The 22,054-nt window shown below is 42.0% G+C and overlaps 1 long non-coding RNA gene across 2 annotated transcripts; it reads right to left on the bottom strand.

Moving 5' to 3' along the window:
* Positions 1-533: 533 nt before the first annotated feature.
* LOC137163642 (uncharacterized) lies at positions 534-7,648 on the bottom strand. 2 transcript variants are annotated; one of them, XR_010922751.1, is made up of 3 exons: positions 7,576-7,648; positions 1,535-1,626; positions 534-698 (listed from the first exon to the last, which is right to left on the bottom strand). It is a non-coding gene; the product is annotated as an uncharacterized lncRNA (long non-coding RNA). The 2 variants fall into 2 exon arrangements; XR_010922750.1 differs by lacking the exon at positions 7,576-7,648 and adding an exon at positions 7,137-7,404.
* Positions 7,649-22,054: the final 14,406 nt, after the last annotated feature.

A 22,054-nucleotide genomic window follows, 5' to 3' on the forward strand; every position in this document is an offset into this window, starting at 1 on the left:
CTGATTCCGGGCCTGTCCAGGGGCCACCTCAACACCCCCATGATTTAGCAACTCTAAGGCTACTTTAGATTATGGTAGGCTGCTCACAGTTTTCTGACAGCTAGGGATTACCAGAGCACAGGGGCACTCTTACCACCCAGCCACGACCCCCATGCCAGGGGGCTGTGAGGCGGGTGTGATGTTTTGGGGATTACCCGGACCAGTAAAGGATTGTCTCACCATCTGCCTAGTAACTTTGAGTGCCTTAATGCTATGTATGCTGCTATGGCTCAAAGCCTTGGTACCAATAGCCAGTCTACAAGCATAAAGGTCTCACCCTGGCTGCCACTGGCTTGGTTATTCCTTCCAGGGTGACCTCAACAGCCCTTTTGGTTCCAAGTTTCTCCAAATTCTACCCCAAGTTCTTAGCTACTAGAAACTTCAACTTTTCCTCTCTGGTTTGTCACCCCAAAGGAATGAAACTGGTCCTCAGTTATCAGTTCACTTTGCAGGATATACTCCACACAGTTTGCACAGAGACCCAATTGGGGTAAAAAAATAAAATAAACAAAAGTTTATTTAATAGAAATAATGAAGATTCAAAGTTGAAACAGTAAAGGGAAGCGAATATAAAGAGGCAACTTCAGATTTTACACATACATTAAAAAAAGTCCTTTTCAATAGAATCTTCGCTCAGTTTCTCAGCATGCCTCCTACCCCTAAGAAGTGGGAAAGGGGAGAAAATAGTGTTCATAGGCAGTCCCCTGCCTTTAAGACTGTCCCTCAGTTCTGGGTGTCCATTTCAAATGCCTTTCCTTTTAACAGGGTTTGCAGGGTTCCCCCACCCCCTTTGTTTCAGACTATGGTGACTCATGGGGTTGGGGTGGGGGAGGAATTCCCTCCTTTTAGTATTCCCAAAACTGGGATTCTCTTTTCAGTTTCAAGTGGTTTCAGTGTTTTTCTGTGAAACTTAATGACCCATTACTTGTCTTTTCCTGGGATGCACAATGCTAAGTGCTTGGAGCTAGTTTCATTTGGTTGGGGAAGCACCTGCTCCCTGCCTGGTTGACCAACTCACTTTTGGGAGGTGGAGCTGAACATTATAGCACAACTTACGAGCACAGGTTTATATCTACATAAATACATAGATTCCTAGTCATAGTCTATGCACCTTATGACCATCACACATTCAGAACATTGAGCTTTCATAAAAGACCTCACCTGACCTTTTATACATAACATTGTATGCAATCAGTTAATTCAGTTGCTTATTTTTTGGTGTTCAGAGCCCCTTCTCTTCCCAGGGGGTGTGGGCTGCACCCTGATGGTCACAATGGAGTGGCATAGAACTACCAGCTCTGCATTATTCAGAAATTCCCCCCATAATGGGGAAATCCGTAGGGGACCAGATCTATCAGGTCTCCAGCTACTTTGCACTGCTGGAGTGGTGGAAAGCAGCTGGAATGGGGGTCTGGGATTCACTCAAATATTCTTTTAAAAAACCCACACCCTGTGATTAAGTGCAGTTTATTAACTAGTTAATATTTGTACAAACCTTTGAAACCAGAAAACTGGATGTGTCCAAGTATCATTATTCATAAGTGAATTGGATGGCTTTAGGCCTCTACCCCATAAGGGACAAGCCACCTGTTACAGAATGAAATACAGAAACGTGCTTTTACACAGCTAAAGGTCACGAAGGGAGGCATAAAGCAGAACGCAAATAAGATTGAAAAAAGACTCAGTGAGATCAGAATCACCAGAATGACCATACAGATGGTAAGGTATAGCCAGTGGATCAATAAACCTGGTTAATTATGACCTCAGTAAAGAGCCCACATGTGATATTGGATCAAGAGAGCACAAGTGGATAGGTATTGTCAAGCAGTAGAAAATGTGCCCATTATCTCATGCAACACGGTGGTGCCAATAGTGGGGTGCTGCGGGAGCTCACCTGATGCTACAGGTGGCCATGCCCGAGTGGGTCTCTGCTGATCTGAGGGGGGGGGTGGGAACAGAGAGCCTGTCTGTACTGGTGCCTCTGACTCAGGAGTGGGAGCTGTGGCTGCATGAAACAAGCTGCAGGCTCCTGAGTGCTTGGCTTAAAGAGACAGGGTGCTGACAAACTCACTCCCCCGCCCCCATCACATACTTGTATTATTATTGTTGTTGTTACTTCTCAGTACTTCCTACTGAAATGCGCAATGCACATATATGTTCTAATTTTATTCTTTCAAAGTTAGTTAAGGATTACAGTACTGTTATATTAGTTTGACTGGTCTGTGCATTTGAGTTTTATTTCTCTGATGATTTAAATTTAAAATTCTTTGAGTAATGAATTCTAAAATGCCTAACCTGTCTGGGCTGGGGTAATTATCATTACTACTTATTACCACAGTGTGCTTTGTCGTTCATTATTTAAAATGGTACAATCAAATAACAGTATCCTTCGAGAATGTAAATCTATCTTATCCTCACCTTAGTGCCAGTTTAGAAAACAAAACAAAAACAAACAAAAAACCCCCACAACTAAACACATAACTTTAGACACTGAGGAGATGAAAGTTGCTTATTTTCAATTGTATTTTTAATTATATCTGTAAAATAACTTAAAATTCATACAAAAATACAGTTCCAAGTCTGATACTAATAGTAACGATGGAGTCAAATCTTAGTGAGACATGTACATGATTGTGATTGGTAAAACAAATATCAAAATAATTAGAAGAATACATTCCTTTTCTTAATAAAAAAATTAATCACATGTTAAAATTAAGTAAATGTTTTTAGTGGAGTGAAAAATAATTGATTAAAATAGAGTAGATAATGGCAGTAAAACAGAGTGTCTGTTAGAGAAAGTAAGCAGATTTTATTTATCTCTACAAAAAAGTTAGTGTACAAAGTATCAAACCTATGTTTTTGATATCTGTGTTAAGGTTCCAGAACTGATCCTTCCAAACCCAGACCTTGAGGTATCTTGCTATCTTATCTCTTGACTGTTCTAAATTTACATATACATTTAAAATATGTCTTTAATTGGTGTGTGCATATATATATATATATATATATATATATATATATATATATATATATTTCTCTCTTTATATAGGAATTAGATACAATGTTCTTTCAGCCAATTTCTCAGTTAGCTGCAAAACCCCCCAGAGTTTTCAGGTGCCTAAGTAGCCCCTGGAATCACAGTTAAAGTTGCCCCCCCTCCCCATCTGAAATGAAGACCCTTCTGTTCCTCCCCACCTGATTCACACCCCCAGCTGCAGCTCCCTGCCATGGGCCTGCTGCAGCTACACATGCTCCAGCCCAGGCTGATGATGCTTAGGTTTGCAAACTGGCTGGGGCTCAGGAGCCGCACAGACCCAGCATCCACCCTGTCTGGGTAATGCCTCCTACAGCATCTGTGCTCCGTTAACCCTCTCTAGCACTGTGTCCCCTGCTCCAGATTGACCGCAGTGTGATTTGCTGTATTCTGACCCAGTCTCAAAATCTTCCAAATATCCTACTTTGCCATTTGCACATGGCAAATTTTAAGATATAATACAGCACATTCTCCAATTTAAAGTAATCAGCTATTAGTTATTTAGCCAGTAATCTTCCCCCAGAAGCCTGCATTTGTTTATTAATTTACTTAGTTTTTCTTCCTATTGATTTTCTGTGAATCAATGTTGCGCCAGTGAGCTGCCATAGATTATGTTTAAAGCCAATCTTCTGTATATATTTTTATTTTCCTTTTGAGGAGAACAGAGAAAAACACACACATTTAAGGGTATATTGTTAAAAAAATAAATAAGTATGTGTGTCCACAAGATGTATGGCACAGCTGCCACCAATTTTTAGTCTAGCCCACCTCAGCCCTCCTCCTCCCCACTGGGGAGATATAGCCGCTTAAATGCCCCGATCTATTTTGAAAATGAGACGTAGGTTCCTAAATATTGAGCACAGCAACACTTAAATACCTTTAAAATTTGTGCCATAGTGACTAAAGAATTTGTTATATATTTCTCTAAACGCTTCTGTTTGTTTTTCAGAATACAACATTTTAAAGGAAAAGCAATCCTTTCTATTGCTCCGCCTCCAAAAATATTAGGAGCACCATTAATTTTCATCCATCTTGACAAAATCTCATTAAAACAATAATAACCACCAACTACATTTAATGAAAACATTGATGTTTACATCTTTCATTTCAGCACGTATGTTCATACAAAGATTTGTAACTCTGTTCCTGGGTTTTTGTTTTGTTGTTGTTTCACAGGCTTTGTGATCTCCCCAGAGAGAGAGAGAGAGAGAGAGAGATCCTTTCTGCAGCTATTCTGCCCTCCCTTATTCCTCCCATCTGCCCATATTAAAAGAAAAATATTTTGTTCTGATCTAGATAGCCCTCCTTTCCTCCAGAATCATTAGGGATTTGTGAGATTACATAAAATATAAACATTCAAATTGCTTTGGTTTGTTCCCTTTTGACAGAGTACATTTCCACATGCCTTTTGTCAAAGAATGGCAGATCCTGCAATTCCATCATGACAACTTATCCTTGTCAAAAGTAAAATTTTAAAGTATAAGTCACACTAGGTATCAGCAAAACACAGCCAATCACCTCCGCTTCAAATAACCTACTTTAGAGTTTACAGTAAGTGACAGAACAAGTAAACGAGCAGTGGTAATTGCAGTATGCAAGCATCTGGTAATAGTAGCAAAGTGCTTTCATTATGTAGTCAAATTCAAACGATCCAGATACTAGTAACTCTGATGCTATATCACTAATTTATATGGCTGCCACTTACCATCCAGTTACTTTTAAAAATTCAGCACGTAATCAAAACTTTAGTGTGTGGAGGGAAAAGACTAAGAGTTAAACTGGAAAGATTAGATGCTCAAAAAAAAAGATGTTTAAATATTCCAAATATAAAAAGAACATAAGAACAGCCATACCAATGGTCAGTCTAGCTCAGGATCCTGTCTTCTGATAGTGGCCAATGCCAGGTTCTTCAGAGGGAATGAACAGAACAGGTAATCATCAAGAGATCTGTCCTGTCGCCCATTCCCAGCTTCTGGCAAACAGCAATCTCTGCCCATCCTGGCTAATAGCCATCGATAGACCTATCTTCCATTAATTTATCTAGTTCTTTTTTAAATCCTGTTATAATCTTCACCTTCACAACATCCCCTGGCAAGGAGTTCCACAGGTTGTCTGTGCGTTGTGTCAAGAAATACTTCCTTTTGTTTTAAACCTGCTGCCTATTAATTTCATTTGGTGACCCCTAGTTCTTATGTTATGAGAAGGAGTAAATAACACGTCCTTATTTACTTTTTCCACATCGGTCATGATTTTATAGACCTCTATCATATCCCCCCTTAGCCATCTCTTTTCCAAGTTGAAAAGTCCCAGTCTTATTAATCTCTCCTCATAGGGAAGCTTTTCTGTACCTCTAATCATTTTTGTTGCCCTTTTCTGGTTCTGATATATCTTTTTTTGAGATGGGGTGACCAGATCTGCATGCAGTATTCAAGATGTGAGCATACCATGGATTTATAAAGAGGCAATAAGATATTTTCTGTCTTACTATTTATTCCTTTTCTAATGAGTCCCAACATTCCGTTAGCTTTTTTGGACTGCCGCTGCACATTGAGCAGATGTTTTCAGAGAACTATCCACAATGACTCCAAGATCTCTTTCTTGAGTGGTAACAGCTAATTTAGACCCCATCATTTAAATGTATAGTTGGGAAAATGTTAAAATAGCATAGATCCAGGAAACAGTCCTTGTGAGACCCCACTGGAAACAGACCTGCTCAGTGATGCTGATTCCCTATTTACAGGGACATTTAGATCTATCAATCAGCCAGTTTTTAATCTATTTAACATGTGCTATGTTAATTTCATATCATTCTAGTTTAATCAAAAATGTCACATCAACTGCCTTACAGAAGTCTTAAGTATCTTTACATCAACATTATTACTTTTATCAACCAAATTTGTTGTCAAAAAAAAAAAAAAAATCAAGTTAGATCCTGTCAAACTATTTTCTATAAACTCATGTTGATTTTGCATTAATTATATTACTTTCCTTTCATTCTGTATTAATCAACTCCTGTATCACCCACTCCATTATCTTGCTCACATGCAATGTCATACTGACAGGCTTAGAATTATCCAGCTCATCCCATTTACCCTTTTAAAATATTGGTATGATGTTACAGATTCTTCCAGTCTTCTGGAATTTCCACAGTGCTCTAAGACTTGGTCCAGCAAGCACCTCAACCAGCTCTTTTAAGGTCTCTTAGATGCAAGTTACCTGGCTCTGCAGATTTAATAATCTAACTTCTGTTCAACACCCTCCAGAGATATTAGTAGAACAAAAAGGAGTTTTATCACCCTCATGAGTCTCACTTATTTTTTCCCCTCAAAAACAAAACAAATATTTATTGAACACTTCTGCCTTTTCTGTATTGATAATTTCACCATTTCTATCCAGTAATGGACCAATACCAGTGTGTGGATTCTTTTTGTTCCTACTATTTTAAAAACTGCTTCAGATGGTCTTTAACTCTGCTGGCCATAGGTTTCTCCTCTGTCCTTTGGTTTCCCTTTTCAATTTTCTAAGATTCCGTTCATCTGATTTATATTCATTACTAGTTGCTTCCCCTTTTTTCCATTTGTTCTATTACTTTTTTCAGCTGCTTTTACTTCACCTCTAAGTCTGGTTGTTTGTTTGTTTTTTCCAAAACCAACATGGCTGCATTCCTCAGTTGTGGGATATGCTTTTCCAGACTGTAGTGAGGTCTTCTTTAGTGATTCCCAATTATTAGTCACATTTTTCTGTGCAAGTTCTTCCTTCCATGTGATTTTTCTCATTTGTTTTCAGTTTTGTAAAGTTGGCCCTATTAAAGTACCCATCTTGTAAGAATGGCCTACATTCTTCGTTGCTAGATATATAGACCACATGAGGGAATGATTAACCCACGAGGGAATGATTAATGATTTGAGTTTCTAAAAGCTAGCCTGATCAGAGCTCCAAGGAAGGGGACTTCATGGCCTTTAGCAAGGCGCTGATCAAACTCCAATAGCTTACTGAGGGCCTACCAGCCAGCTATACAGCATGTACACAGAGAACAACAAACAGTCAAACAACCCAAACACACCGCTCATTGTATCCCCCTGTCTCCAAGCACAGAGTCTGCAGCTAGAGCTACTCCTTCTAAAACTTTCCTGTTAGCTACCCCTCTTCACAACTCCTCACTTTGCCTACCAAGTGATTTTTTATACCAAATCTTCCCTGCTTAGCTCAGCTCCACCCCTTACCAAAAGGAAGTGATTAAGCAGACTTCAAACAGATGGGCTGATCAAAATTCCAAGGGCTAAAGCCTCACAGCCCTTAGCTAGGCACTGATCAAGACTCCAAAGGCTTACTGAAGGGCCCATAGCCCAGTACTTACACAGAGAATGAACAATCAAAGAAAACCCACACACAGACCAAACACACCACTCATGCTCAGTGACTTTCATATTAAATTTGCTCAGTTTAGAGTTAGAGAGGTTATCCCCACAGTAAACAGCAAGTGTGTATAGCCTGGAACAAACCTCTAAGGAGCATCCAGACTGATCTTTATGAAGTTGTTAACTACATCAAAATAATTAGCAATCAATTAATTTGAGATTAAAAACTCTAGTGTAGACAGATATCTCCTTAAGCCAATTTATCTAGTCCCCCAGCCAGAGAACATGTGCAATGAATTTTGCACCCTACTCTTTTGGCTCAGCCAGATCTAATTTAGAGTTTATATCTTGGCTCAGAGCCAGGCAGGTGACACCTACTTTACATGATGAGACAATCATCTCAGAAGTGTAAGGTGGGTGCAGTTCATTAATGGAAAGTTTTAATGTCCACTGTATACTAATTTAGTAGTAGATGAACAAATGCTTGTGTATTGTGCAATACAGTGAAGAATGGAGCCTAATGGACATATGGATCTCCTATTTGCAGCAGCTTTGAATTTGCAGGCTGTTCTAGTTTTTTGCTTAGAAAAAAAATCTCTGTTTTTAAAATTGACTGACTGACTCACCATTGGGAAAGAAACTAGCTTAGATTATAGGAGGGAAAGTTTGCAAACTCAGTCTCCTTTTGTGAACCCTGCAAACCCTAAAAGATAGTTTGAGGTTCATCCCGTCCTTATTCAGCTGAAGTGAGGTCATCATTCTTCCCCCTGTTACTTGGTAACTATCACAGAAGGTTTGGTAGATAACTAAAGGAGCTAGTTGGCTCAGTTTAGATGGGCAGTTTTTTTTAGCAAAGTATTTTTAATTTTTTCCACTTTGTTCCTAACAAAAGCTTAGTCCAATGCATTTTAATAGAGTTAAAGAGGGTGTCCCATTATCTCCCACAAATGTCTTTAGTTGTATGTTTCAAATTTTGGCAGCTGCGGACTGGAGCAGGAGTTCTACCATCAGAAGTTGCTAAGGAAATTGGCGGAACAGGGATGGAAAAGAGGAAATTAACTATATAAGCAAGTGACTCCATCTCTTTTCTACAGAGGCATTGTGTTTTAAAATAGTATTTTAAGCAACCTGGGAGCTGGTGTGCAGATGTGACAGTACTCCTTGGGTCTGATGAAATGTTACATAGGGTTCACTCAGTCCGGTGGGGGCAGTCAGTTAACTCCTCTTGCCTGAGTCTCAATTCTGGCCTATGGAGAGAGTGTTAGTTTCAGCGCCAGTGGAGTGAGCAGGTTTTCCCTCATAATTGGCTGGTTTAGCTGGTCCTGGCACTCAGGCAGTCTGGAAACCCCTTTGGTTCTTAAGTCTCTGTTGGGGGATCAATTCAAAACTGGTTGTTGTTTTGAATTGGTCTTTAAGTATGAGTAATGCCTTTGTCAAGAGGCGAAGTACTAAGATAGTTCACAGATTTGTACAGTAGATGAAATCTACTGATTAAGAGTGCTATAAGAGACAGGTATTCTATTTCAAGACAGGAGGTATCTTGCGATTATTCTTCACTTCCAAAACACAGCAGCAAACAGAAATCTTTCAAAGAAACACACAACCAACACTTATATGCATAAGCAGCACATAACCCCTTTGGCAAGCTTTCCTTATTGCTAGACTCAGATAGCTGGTACAAGGATTGCTACACAAAAATGTTATAGAGTGGAAACACACCATTACCAAAATAGCTTAGAGAGGAGTGGACTATAATGTTAAAGTATTAAGTGGAATTCTGGACTCCTTTCACATTCAGAATTTCTTAAGTGTTAGTGGGAGCTATGTGCATGGCATGGCTGCAGGTCTGGTAAAAAGAAATCCAGTGGTTATGACACTGAACTAAAAAAAGCTATCAAAAGATTGGAGCAAGGAGAAAAAGACAGCAATATAAACTATACAGCCAAGACAGAGAACAGGTGGAGAGAGGTAGTGTTAGAATTGTGTCCCAAAGCCTTGAAAGAGAAAGGTAAAACAATAAGCTGAACGGTGAAAATGGCATATTGAAATCAGCAGCCAGTACCAGATATTCCAGAGGAAGGCACATGAAATTCCAAAGAGGAACAACCAACCCACAGGGGAAATTTCCTAATTTCTGTCAGTTGGTGACTGTTTTATGCCCAGAAGTATGAGGGTTTATAGCCCTTATACTTTTTCTTATGTAATATTGTGAACACTCCTATTACCTATATAAATGGGTACTTTTTGACATTGACTTGCACAGATTAGTTGCGAGTTGTGTAGAAAAAGTATTTCCTTTGACTAATTTTACATTTGTTTTTTTCAGTTTTGCTGAATCTCCCCTTGTACTTGTATTATGAGAGAGGTTTAATAGGAGCACCTGACTTGCCTTCTCCACACAAGGAGCTCTTCTGCATACCTCTGCTATATCCCCTATTTTTTATCTCCTCTCTAAACTAAACAGCCACTATCTTTTAAATCTCTCCTCCTGTGGAAGTCTTCACACGTTTCTAATTATTACTGCCACCTCTCTCTGTGTCTATATACTTGCTAATACGATTCCTGGGTACTGTGAGAAGCTTTACAATGCATACATACTTTACAATGTATTTTTTTCCTACTTGTGAATGCTGATGTTTCCAGTAAGCTTTCACTCCACCTGCAGTGAGATTTCCCTCTCACCAGAGTAAGTTTTACAGCACTTCTGGAATAGCTTTAAGTTACACTTATCTTTCCATACAATATATATTGTGTAAACATAAAGAGAGCTTGTTACAAAGAATTCTGCTGAACAGTTTGTACTAATTTCTCCCCGTCTCAGGGCAGCCCCGCATCTGGAGCACCCTCCTTTGGCAGGTGGTAGCATAGCAAGTGTGTCTGCCTCCGTTTCCCCTTTGCATAGCCTATGCAAATGGAACAGTCTCCACGGTCTGAAAAAAGCCCACCTCTGGGTAGAAGACATTTACATACACCAGTACGGTACAACTATTTTCCAACTTCCACAATAAACAAACACAAAGCAGGTTTTTTGCATTCCCCTCTTCCAGGCCTCCAAATCATTCACCGGAGAGTCAATAGCAGCACTCCTGTTCTCATTCCTTTGGCCTCTGAGCCAGAGCCTTCCTCTCCAGCCCTCCCTGCCTGAGGGTGACCAGTCTTCTACAGCCCTTCCCTCAGATCTTCCCTCAGAGGGCTTCCCCTCTTGCAATGTTCCGCTCCTCCAGCCTCCCTGCTTGTGACTCCTACTCCTGCTCAGGGGATCCACCCTCCCATAACAGCCCTTTTGCTTTGGTGCTCTACTTTTCTGGACCAAGCTGGATCATCCCCTTTTCCTAGGGGCCATGGCCCAAGCTATCTGCTCATCAGGGGTCCCCAGCTTTGGTAATTCTCACCAACTGCTTTCTTCCAGGCCCCTCACCAGCAGCTCACAGCTACTGTTCTCCTTCCACACTCAGCTCTCTCCGAAGCAACTCCTGACAGCTTTTTCATTGCTGCTTCTCCCTCCTGTGGGTCACTGGCAGCTCTCACTTACCTCTTCCCTGCTCTCTCAGGCCCTGACGCTCACAGTGTCATTTGCTCTAGGACCCAGGGGCCTTCTTTTAAGCCTAATTGGGGCTCAATCGACCAGTCACAGTTGCACTGGCCTCTTCTCTCCTACAGGGCCAGTGCCAGCCTGTGACGCTCCCCTTTTCATGACTCTCAATGGAGTTGTGTAGCCATTGATTAATCATCAGCTCCACAAGTTGCTAAATTGTGTTTAATATCATGTTAGTCAACACTTTTTCTAATTCTGTACATTAGTCCAGAGTAGATGTGGCAATAAGAGTCCACCCAAGAAATACCAGTGATTATATGACTATAAATGTGTCTATAGAGGAGTACATAAACCAGTACACATCTACATTAATCCTGTATGCTGCTGGTCCTTCAGGTTATCTTCTGTGTTTGTGGCATTGAGCTATCTGATGGAAGGGTAAGGTTTGCTTGGTGCATTCAGCAGCATAGCAGGTGCCTTATGCTATAGACATTTGCCAGGAGTCCAGTAGTTAAGTCATTTGGGTCCCCACATGTTAAATGTTGCTGGTTATATTAGTTTAAATCAATACTTAATGATAGTGTGAAGCAGCCAGTCTTGTGATTTATTCTAGAATGTTTTTTCCTCAAGTCCAGATTCATTGATAAACCCTCAAATATGAGTTAAATTTACCATTAGCTGATAAGCACTGTGCTATAAATACATATTGCTAAATTTAGCTCTTTATTTTTCCCTGCTATGTTTGGCTTGCCTGGGAAAAAATGGTTAGATTGCATCTCTAAGTTACTGTTTGGAAGGGGTGAGCTGGTACTGTAGATGATATTCATCATATCTGAATGGAGACAAAAACCATAGTCACTGCTGACATTTTAGTCAGAATAACTGACATATAATAACATATGTTCTTAGAAAATCAGAGAATCCATTATTGAGCTAAAACAATATAACTGGGCAATAACCAAAGTGACTGTGTGAAGAATAATTGTAACACATCTTCTATATAGAATGCTAAACATACCTTCCTTACATTAAAATGATGCAGGAGTGGCAAATTGTAGATGGAACTTTTTATCATTTTCTGAGCCAGCGCTTCAGTTAAGTTTTATTTGCTGTATATCACCTTAACATTACCCAATCTTTATGATGTAGCACATACTAAGGGCATTCTGTACAGGTTTTACATATGCAAATGATGTGATATGAACATATTTGAGCTTCATTCCCCTCATGAGGGGAGGGGATAGTTATTATTGTCAAAGAACCGTGTGTTACTGCTGGATGGAAACTCCTGTGCCTCTTCTCTTCATTGCTATCATGAGAAGAGGAAAATAAAGGCTCCAAGCCTGACCTGTGGCTGAGGAGTGCTCAGCCCAGCCCGGGAGGTACAGACGCAAAGAGGACTTCATGCCTCATTGGTACTCATAGACTTTAAGGTTAGAAGGGTCCATCGTGATCATCTAGTCTGATCTCCTGCACATTGCGCACCACAGAACCACACTCCCCGCTCCTGTAATAGACCCCTAACCTCTGGCTCAGTTACTGAAGTCCTCAGATCATGGCTTAAAGACTTCAAGGTACAGAGAATTCACCATTTACATTAGTTTAAACCTGCAAGTGATCCATGTCCCATGCTGCTGAGGAAAGTGAAAACCCCCCAGGGTCTCTGCCAATCTGACCTGGTGGAAAATTCCTTTCCCACCTCAAATATGGTAATCAGTTAGACCCTGAGCATGTGGGCAAGAACCACCAGCCAGACACCTGGGAAAGAATTTTCTGTAGTAACTCAGAGCCCTCCCCATCTAATGTCCCATCTCCAGGCGTTGGGGATTTTTGTACTGTCAGTCACTGGTGGGCCACATGCCATTGTAGGCAGTCCCATCATGCCATCTCCTCCATAAACTTATCAAGCTCAGTCTTGAAGCCAGTTAGGTTTTTTGCTCCCACTACTCCTCTTGGAAGGTTTTTCCAGAACTTCACTCTGCTGATGATTAGAAACCTTTGCTTAATTTCAAGCCTAAACCTATGGAGGGCCAGCTCATATCCATTGGTTCTTGTGTCCACATTGGTGCTTAACTTAAATAACTCCTCTCCCTCCCTGGTATTTATCCCTCTGATGGTATTTATAGACAGCAATCATATCTCCCCATAGCCTTCTTTTGGTTAGACTAAACAAGTCAAGCTCTTTGAGTCTCCTCACCTAAGGCAGGTTTTCCATTCCTCAGATCATCCTAGTAGCCTTTCTCTGCACCTGTTCTAGTTTGAATTCATCTTTCTGAAACATGGGAGACGAGAATTACACACCGTATTCCAGATGAGGTCTCACCGGTGCCTTGTATAGTGAATGGTACTAACACTTCCCCGTCTCTACTGGAAATACCTTGCCTGATGCATCCTAGGACTGCATTAGCCTTTTTCATGGCTGCATCATATTGACAGCACAGTCATCCTTGATCAACCATTTCTAGAGCAGGATCAGGGCCAGACTCCAAGAGGCTGTTCAAGCAACTGGGAATTGCAGGAGTGTCAGGAATCCTCAGTGATGCTGCATCCCATCCAACCCTCCCTGTGCCAGAGGCTGGCAGTGGTGGTGAAGACATAAAGCCACTGCAACGTGTGTCACTCCATGATTCCTTTAACCTGAGGTGAATCTCACATGGGTGGCTCACAGCTGCCTTAACAGAGGGAAGACTCTGGGCCAAGGTTTCCAACTAACTTTGATTTCATTTGTATTTCTAACTTCTAACTCATTTCCACTTGATTTCATTTATCCTTTAATTAACCTTTATATGACTTAATGGTTCATGTATTGAAGAGTTTAAAATCTCACAAGAAAATTACCAGTGGAGGGAATAAGAACTAATCGAATAGGGAAAATCTGGATTTAACTTGGATACTTTACTACCTTTGTTTGTTTCTTCCAGACTGCAGAAGCTGTCGGCTGTCTCTTTTTACCCTCCTCCTTCTGTGCTCCCCTGCCCCACTTTGCTACCCCAACTGCTGCTAGGCCAACAAAAGACCCTACAGTAATAAGCTGTAACTGGGAAAGTAAGTTAAAAGGATAAAGTGGGCCTTTTCCATGCTAGTTTTTAAATGAAATGTGAGAAGTGACCCTTTCCCCCTTCCTCTTGATTAGTGTCTCATTCCGACTCCCTCCTGCCCCCTTGCTCACAGTCTCTTCATGTCAGCCCCACTCCATTGGCTCTTCATGCCCTCTAATACCCACTGCTTCCTCCCTTTGTTTCTCTCCCAAACCAAAACAACAACAAAATGGCACTACATACCATTTGCTAACCATCACTCTGTTCACTTGGCTTGTATGTTTCATCCGGTTGCCTTACCCGGTCAGTCTATGAGTCTTGTCTAATTAGATTGTAGGCTCTTCAAGACAGGGACTGTCTCTTATTTTATTATGTATACAGTACCTAGAACAACGGGGTTCTGATTTTGAGGAGATCTCTCCTGTAATACGAATAATAAATAAAAGAGTACAAAATAATTTTCCTTTAGGATGTTTTGAAATACTTGGATAAACCTGTATATGGTAAAAAAAATCCTTGTAAGTGGTCCATTGTCATACACATACTGACTTCACAGTCATCAGCTGAGCCACGCATATGGAATAGGAAATAGAAATCAGTAATTTCTAGTTACTCTGCCATCTTATTTACAGACAACCTCCATTAAATGATGGGCTTGATGCAGAAGTTACTGAGTGAGATTCTGTAGCTTGTGTCATGCAGGAGATCAAACTACATTTCTTCTGGTCTTAAAATCACTGACAACCATCTTTTTTTTGTTTTGTTTTGTTTTTTTAGGCCAGTCATTTGATGTCAAGACTGTCAGACTTTTGATGGTGCCTGATCCCCCTCTTTTAGTCCCTTCTTCCAGGCCTGACGTGCATTGCAGCTGTGGCAGGGTATGGCTGGCTGCCTGAGCCCATAGCTATTCCTTAACCCTTGCCTCACTGATGTAGAGTTCATAAACCCTGTCACAAGCTACCTTGGATAAAAACATAGCCCTAAAGAAAAGACTAAAATCCACACAAACCAAACCCCCCAACGAAAGGAAATTCACAAAAACAAAATCAGGGGAAGTCACAGTGAAGGCTCATTCTCTGACAATGTCTGTCTGTCTTTAATGATATGAGTTGTAGGACAGACAGAGAAGCTGTCTTCACCTTTAACTTTCTGACCCATGTTATAGAACCATAGAAGATTAGGGTTGGAAGGGACCTCAGGAGGTCATCTAGTCCAACCCCCTGCTCAAAGCAGGACCAATCCCACCTAAATCATCCCAGCAAGGGCTTTGTCAAGCTGCATCTTAAAAACCTGTAAGGATAGAGATTCCACCACCTCCCTAGGTAACCCATTCCAGTGCTTCACCACCCTTCTAGTGAAAATGTTTTTTCCTAATGTCCAACCTAGACCTCCCCCGCTACAACTTGAGACCATTGCTCCTAATTCTGTCATCTACTACCACTGAAAACAGCCTAGTTCCATCCTCCCTGGAACCCCCTTTCAGGTAGTTAAAGGCTGCTGTCAAATCCCACCTCATTCTTCTCTTTTGCAGATAAACAAGCCTAGTTCCCTTAGCCTCTCCTCATAAGTCATGTGCTCCAGCCCCCTAATAATTTTTGTTGCCCTCTGCTTGACTCATTCCAATTTGTCCACATCCTTTCTGTAGTGGGGAGCCCAAAACTGGACACAATACTCCAAATGAGGCCTCACCAGTGCTGAATAGAGGAGAATAATCACTTCCCTCAATCCGCTGGTAGTGTTCCTACCAATGTAGCTCAATATGCTTTAGCTTTCTTGGCAATAAGGGCACACTGTTAACTTATATCCAGCTTCTTGTCCACTGTAATCCCCAGGTCCTTTTCTGCTGAACTGCTGTCTACCCCATTGGTCCCCAGTCTGTAGCTGTGCATGGGATTCTTCCATCCTAAATGCAGGACTCTGCACTTGTCCTTGTTGAACCTCATCAGATTTCTTTTGACCCAATCCTCTAATTTGTCTAGGTCACTCTGTATACTATCCCTACCCTCCCAGTACATCTACCGCTCCCCTCAGTTTAGTGTCATTTGCAAACTTGCTGAGGGCGCAATCCATCCTATCCTCCGGATTATTAATGAAGTTGAACAAAACTGGCCCCGGAGCTGACCTCTGGGGCACTCCTCTTGTTACCGGCTGCCAAGTAGACACCGAGTTGTTGATCACTATCCATTGAGCCTGATGATCTAGCCAGCTTTCTATCCACCTTATAGTCCATTCATCCAACTCATACTTCTTTAACTTGCTGATAAGAGTACTGGGGGAGACGGTATCAAAAGCTTTATTATTATTTGTTGTTTTCTGTCCTAATCCTAAAACTATCTAAATGCATTGCTGTATTTAAACAGCTATCAAGGAACAGGCTCTTTTGTGTAGAATCCTATAAAAAAGTGTCTGCTTCTAGAATTTCAAACTCGATGTAGTGTAACATTAGGATTTTAACAATTCCATTCTTTTGTACGCTCATTCAGTATAGCTGCCTTGAGACTTATTAAAAAAGCAGGAAGGAACTCATTATCCTTAGTATATTCATGGTACACTAGCTAAGGATGTAGAGGAGTAGAGCAAAATTGACAGAACTCGTTTTTATTATGAAGAAAAGTACATTGTAGTTTGCAGTTTTATTGTACAGCAGGAGAGCTAAAATTAGAATAGAACAATGAGAATTTTTAAAAGTGTCAAGTGAATAATTGAATTTCCTGTGGGACTAATTCCAATGGAAAAGTCAAGATTACCTCACCACTCACATTCTATTGAAAGATGACATGCCAGGGTGCTCTTTATTGACATTGCTGTCAGAGTGCCTGGTCTTCTAAAATACTTACTTATGTGAATAGTCCCATCTTACATGAGGAGTCCTATTGAACTATTTGCATAAATAATAGCTTGCAGGACTGGATCCTTAATTAGCAGGAAAAGCCTTTTTCAAAAGCCATATGCACTTTGGCCCAGATTCTCAATGGTATTTAGGTGGGTAACTCCCATTGCTTCATAAACTTAATGTAAAAGTACATGAAAAAGTAAAAGTACATGAAGTTTAGGTATTTTTAGTATATTCCAGTTAGGTTTGTTTTTCTTCTTGTTACATTACTATAAATCTTCATTTTTATTGCTTTGACCAGCAGACTGAATTCAAAAGGTTCATTGCCTAATTATATCATTCTCTTTCCAGCTCTGTAAAGCCAACTGACTTTTAAAAAACTTGAACCATAGAGGTTAATTTTGACAAACAGAAATGCAAAGTTAAGACTATTACTTAGTGAAAAGACAGCTTTTCAGTTTTCTGTGTGTTTCCAGACATGATAAAGAAGGAGCTATAGAATTAGAGATGGAACAAACCTGTCAATACAGAAGGGTTCTTTCCATTATATTCCTGTTTGTCCTGTCCAGTTTTAAATAAGTGAAGTAAGGGGGCATTCACCATAGCAGACTATTATATGGTCTAGTAGATTGTACTGTTAGTTTTTTCTGATATTTATTCTGATTTTAATTACTTTATTTTCATACTATTACTCCAATTTATGTCCCTTGGATCACCCAGAACAATTTTGCTCTTTCACTGGTATTTATACTTTTTAAATACTTTGTATATATCTTCAAAAGGAGAACTCTACTTTTGCATATGCAACTTTCCATGATCCAGTTGATAAAATTTTCATGAACAAAAAACCCTTTTGTCAAAATGATTTTATATAGATATATATTATATATACAATTCTGCTCCTTCAATGGTATTTATACTTTCTGGTATAAAGTAACTGAGAGGTATAAATACCAATGAAGGAGCAGAAATGTATGTATGTGTGTGCATATATCTATGTATCAGTGTAGCATATGTATTTGGACAAATGGATTTCAATTATGAAAATTTTATCACCTGAACGTGCAAGTGTTTGTATGTGTGCCAAAGTGAAGTTTTCCTGTTGAAGGCCCATATTGTTAATAAATGTCCAATCAAGTGCAGCCCTCCAGCATTGCCATTTTAAGTTATTGTTACATTACATCAGGCAGGATTGTTTGAGAAACATGCATACAAAATCCCTATAGCTATCTGGCTAGACTAGCCAAGCCAACTTGAAGCTGCCTGATCAATTTTAATATGAGGGTACTCTAAAGTGGTCAGATTGCTGCATATTTCAATATTGGTCGATTTGAGATGGAAACAATCCAATTCCTCATGTATTGTCTTTCACTAGATAAAGCAACTGGGATTCCATTGGGAACTAAATTGAATTAGAAATAGAAATAAACCATTTCAATTATGATTTAAATTAGATTTGAGTACAACACTGCAGAAAATAGGGCATTAAAATAAAATATGATGCCATCTATCCTTCATTCTGTTTGCAGAATAAGTTTCCATGTAAAGGTGCAGGGCTGCCCCCTTGTCAGTCTGTGAGGGAGGCCATGCCCCTACGCTGCTGCATCTGTGTGGGTAGGCTCAGAGCAGGCAATAATCTCTTTCTAGTGCCCAGGCCCTCAGGCAGGGTGGGGCCAGCAAGCAGTCTGCGGCCCCAGGCCCTCAGGTAGGACAGGCCAGGGGTGAGCAGCAAACACGGTTTAGGGCTCACAGGCAGGGGTTAGCACCAAACATAGTCTAGGGGCCCAGGAGGGCTGAGTGCCAAGCGATCTAGGACTCAGGTCTTTGACAACACGAAACCTCAGGTACCCCCACCAGTCTCCCCGGGGTAGACAGCTAGCGGCAGCTCCGACAGCTCCTCAGCATCCCAGGCAAGAGGCATCTTGGGTTCAAGTTCCGGCACTGGGGGAGAGACATCCTTCTCCTCTGACAGCTTCCTGAGCTAGAGGGCCTGCCCTTTATACTTCCCTTTCCTGCCCCTCCCCTCTGCTTCCAATGGGGTGGGTGTGGATGCCCAGGCACCGCCCACAAGGGGGGAGGTGTGGGTGTCTCCCTGTCCATCTCAAAGGGAGGCCATACTCCCTTGCTACACTCCTCCCCGCCCAAGTCCAGCTCTCAGGCTTCAGGGCTGGCCAGGCCTCCCTCACCCAACTGTGATAGCCATCAGCATTTGAGTTCTCCTTACCAGCCCAAAGTTGCATGGAAAATGCAAATGGATGGAAGGTAAGTTACCACCTCATAAGTCTGGCATTGATCTCCTTCCTGGTTTGGAGCCACTTGAGGGTGCATGGTCCATGATTATGGTGAGGTGGGCCTCTAAGAGATAGTACTGGAGGGCCTTAACCACCTATTTAACTGCCAGGGCCTCCTTCTCAACTTGCACTCTTGGGGAAACAGCTTTTGGCTGAAGTAAAGGGTCAAGTGTTTCTCTCCATCAATGGTCTGGGAGGGGATGGCATCGAGTCCCACCTCTGAGATGTTTGTTTGAGCCACAAATCCACGGGTAACATCAGGGTTGTAGAGTATGGCTCATGCCACAGGTGGTCCTTCAACGTCTGAAAAGCTTCCTCACATGCAGGGGACAATTGGACTGACTGGGGCCAGCCCTTAGTCAGGAGCTCTGTCAGGGGGGCGGCAATTGAGACATACCTGGGGATAAACTGGCAGTAGTACCCAACCAGTCCCAGAAATTGTCTCACCTGCTTTTTAGTGATCGGGGCTGGATGGTTTTGGATGACCTGGATCTTCCCGATTAGGGGCTGCACCTTCCCATGCCCAAAGGTGTGGCCGAGGTAGATGGTCTCCTGCCAACCGATGCAGCACTTCTTGGGGTTCGCCATCAGCCCTGCTTCCTGGAGGGTCCTCAGGACAGCGGCCACTGGTTCAGGTGGTCTTCCCAGCACAGGCTGTAAAATACAGTAGGCTGTGGCATACTCAGTGTGGGGTCACAGAAGGCAGTCTGTGAGTCACTGGAAGGTTGCAGTGGCTCCATAGAGGCCAAAAGGCATCCAGGTAAACTGGTAGAGTCCACTGAGGGTGGCAAAGGTTTTCTTTTCCTTCGAATCAGGCTCCAGTGGGATCTGCCAGTACCCCTTTGTTAAATCTGTGCCTCCCCCAGGCAGTGAAAGAGTTCATCTACCCATGTCATCGGGTATGCGTCAAATCTTGATATTGCATCATCCCTCTGGAAGTCGATACAGAAAACTGACAGGTCCTATATGCCTTGGGGATAAGCATGATAGGGCTCCGCCACTCACTGGAGATTGCTTAATGACTCCAAGTTACAACATGGCTTGGATCTCTTGTTCCATCACTTTCCACTGTGGTGTGGGAGTGGTCAGATCATCTCCCGAATGACCTTTCTGGGATCAGTGAAGATGGTGAGGTTTATCTGGGTGATTTGCCCAGGCACAGCTGTAAAGTCCTGGGGAAAGACTCAATAAGAACCCCTCTCAGAAGAACAGGTGAAGCAGGCCAGGCATCCTTGAGCAGGGGTGGGGGTTTGGGGCTCAGTTGCCAAGGGTGCCTGGGGACTTAATTCAGGATTGGGGGTATGGGGTGATCAGGAGTCCTTCCTGTTCATGCCATGGCTTCAGAAGATTAATGTGATACACCTGGTGCTTCTCCCTTTGGGCTGGCTGGCAGACCTTGTAGTTGATGGGGCCTGTCTGGTGGATTACCTCATATGGACCCTGCCAGTGGGTGAAGAGCTTACATTCATTGGAGGGGAGCAGGACGAGTATTCGATCCCCCAGCTCGTAGATTCAATCACGTGTTCCCCGATTATAGCCTCTCACTTCTGCCCCTTGGGCCGTTTGGACATTTTCCCTTGTGGGCAAGGCATTCCTGTAGCTGGAACACATACTGGAGTAGACCCTTGGCCCGAAATGGGATCTGCTTCCACATCCCCTGCATGAGGTCCAGCAAGCCCTGTGGTTGGCGGCCATATAGGAATTCAAAAGGTGAGAATTTCATGGAGGCCTGTGGCACTTCCAGTAATGAGTAGAATGAGCTCATCCCAGCGGTGAAGTTCCTTCAGGGGAACTTATGGAGCACGTTCTATAGCTTCCGGTTGAAGCGCTTAATCAATCCATCCATCTGGGGATGATATGCTGATGTGCAGAGCCTTTTTATCCCCAGGAGGTCACAAACCTCTTGGAGAAGTCAGGACATGAAATTTTTCCCCTGGTCCATGAGGACCTCTTGGGGGCAATCCCACCCAGGCTAAGATCTTTAAAAGTTTGGCTGCAATGGTCCGGGTGGTGTCACTTCTCAGGGGCACGGCCTCAGGGAAGTGAGTAGCATAGTTCACGACCATGACTATGTATGGAAGCCCATGGCACTCTTTGCAAGAGGCCCCACCTACTCCATGGCTACTCTCTCAAAGGGTGTGCACACCACTGGAAGGAAGACCAGAGGGCTTTCGGTACCCCTGCTGGTGCCGACAACTGCCACTCTGGGCACGAGTGCTCTGGGGAGGGAGTAAACAGTCCTAGGTCTATATCTAGCACAGCATACACTGCACAACATGTCAGGAAAGCTATATTACTCAGGATACGGGGGGCTGCCTCTGGTTATGGGCTAGATCACAATCTGACAGTGTAGTTCTAATTTTGTTCTCATAAAAGGCAGTCGTCATTACAGTCCTGCAGACCTTTTCCAGTAGTTTTCACTTTTCTGTGGTTACAAGTAAGATGCCACTTGTCCTTAGCTCTGCAGTAGTAAGAGGGAGGTCTGCTTTACAAAGGTTTCTAATGGAACCCTATGATTTGGGGGCATTTTACCACAAACAGACTTCAGTGGATTTGTGCTAGTTTTTCTTCCATAAAGAACTTATTTTCTTTTCTGGTGTCCTGAATGCTTCTGAGTTGAAATCATGATGTGTTTGTCTTCCTGATTCTGTCTTTCCTCTAACAGCAATATATTTTTTGTCTGCTTGCCACTAAATTTTTACTTATATTTTGAGTCTTTGCAGGTTTAACACCATTTTTCTCTACTGTTTTTGTAAATCCATCCGGTTTTCCATGTACCTCGTTGAGTTCCTTTTTAAGCATTTTCTTTTCAGTCTAACTTCTTGAAGTCTTGATCCTGCTTAATTACAACCTCCAGCTTCTTCTCTTTGGCTTCTAAGTTTTTCTTCATAGCATAACGTTTTGTGCAATTTTCTCTGAAACAGAG

Source organism: Emydura macquarii, unplaced genomic scaffold (genome assembly GCF_026122565.2).
Source record: "Emydura macquarii macquarii isolate MOO-44397 ecotype Brisbane River unplaced genomic scaffold, CSIRO-AGI_Emac_v2 contig_2636, whole genome shotgun sequence".
Classification (NCBI taxonomy): Eukaryota; Metazoa; Chordata; order Testudines; family Chelidae; genus Emydura; species Emydura macquarii.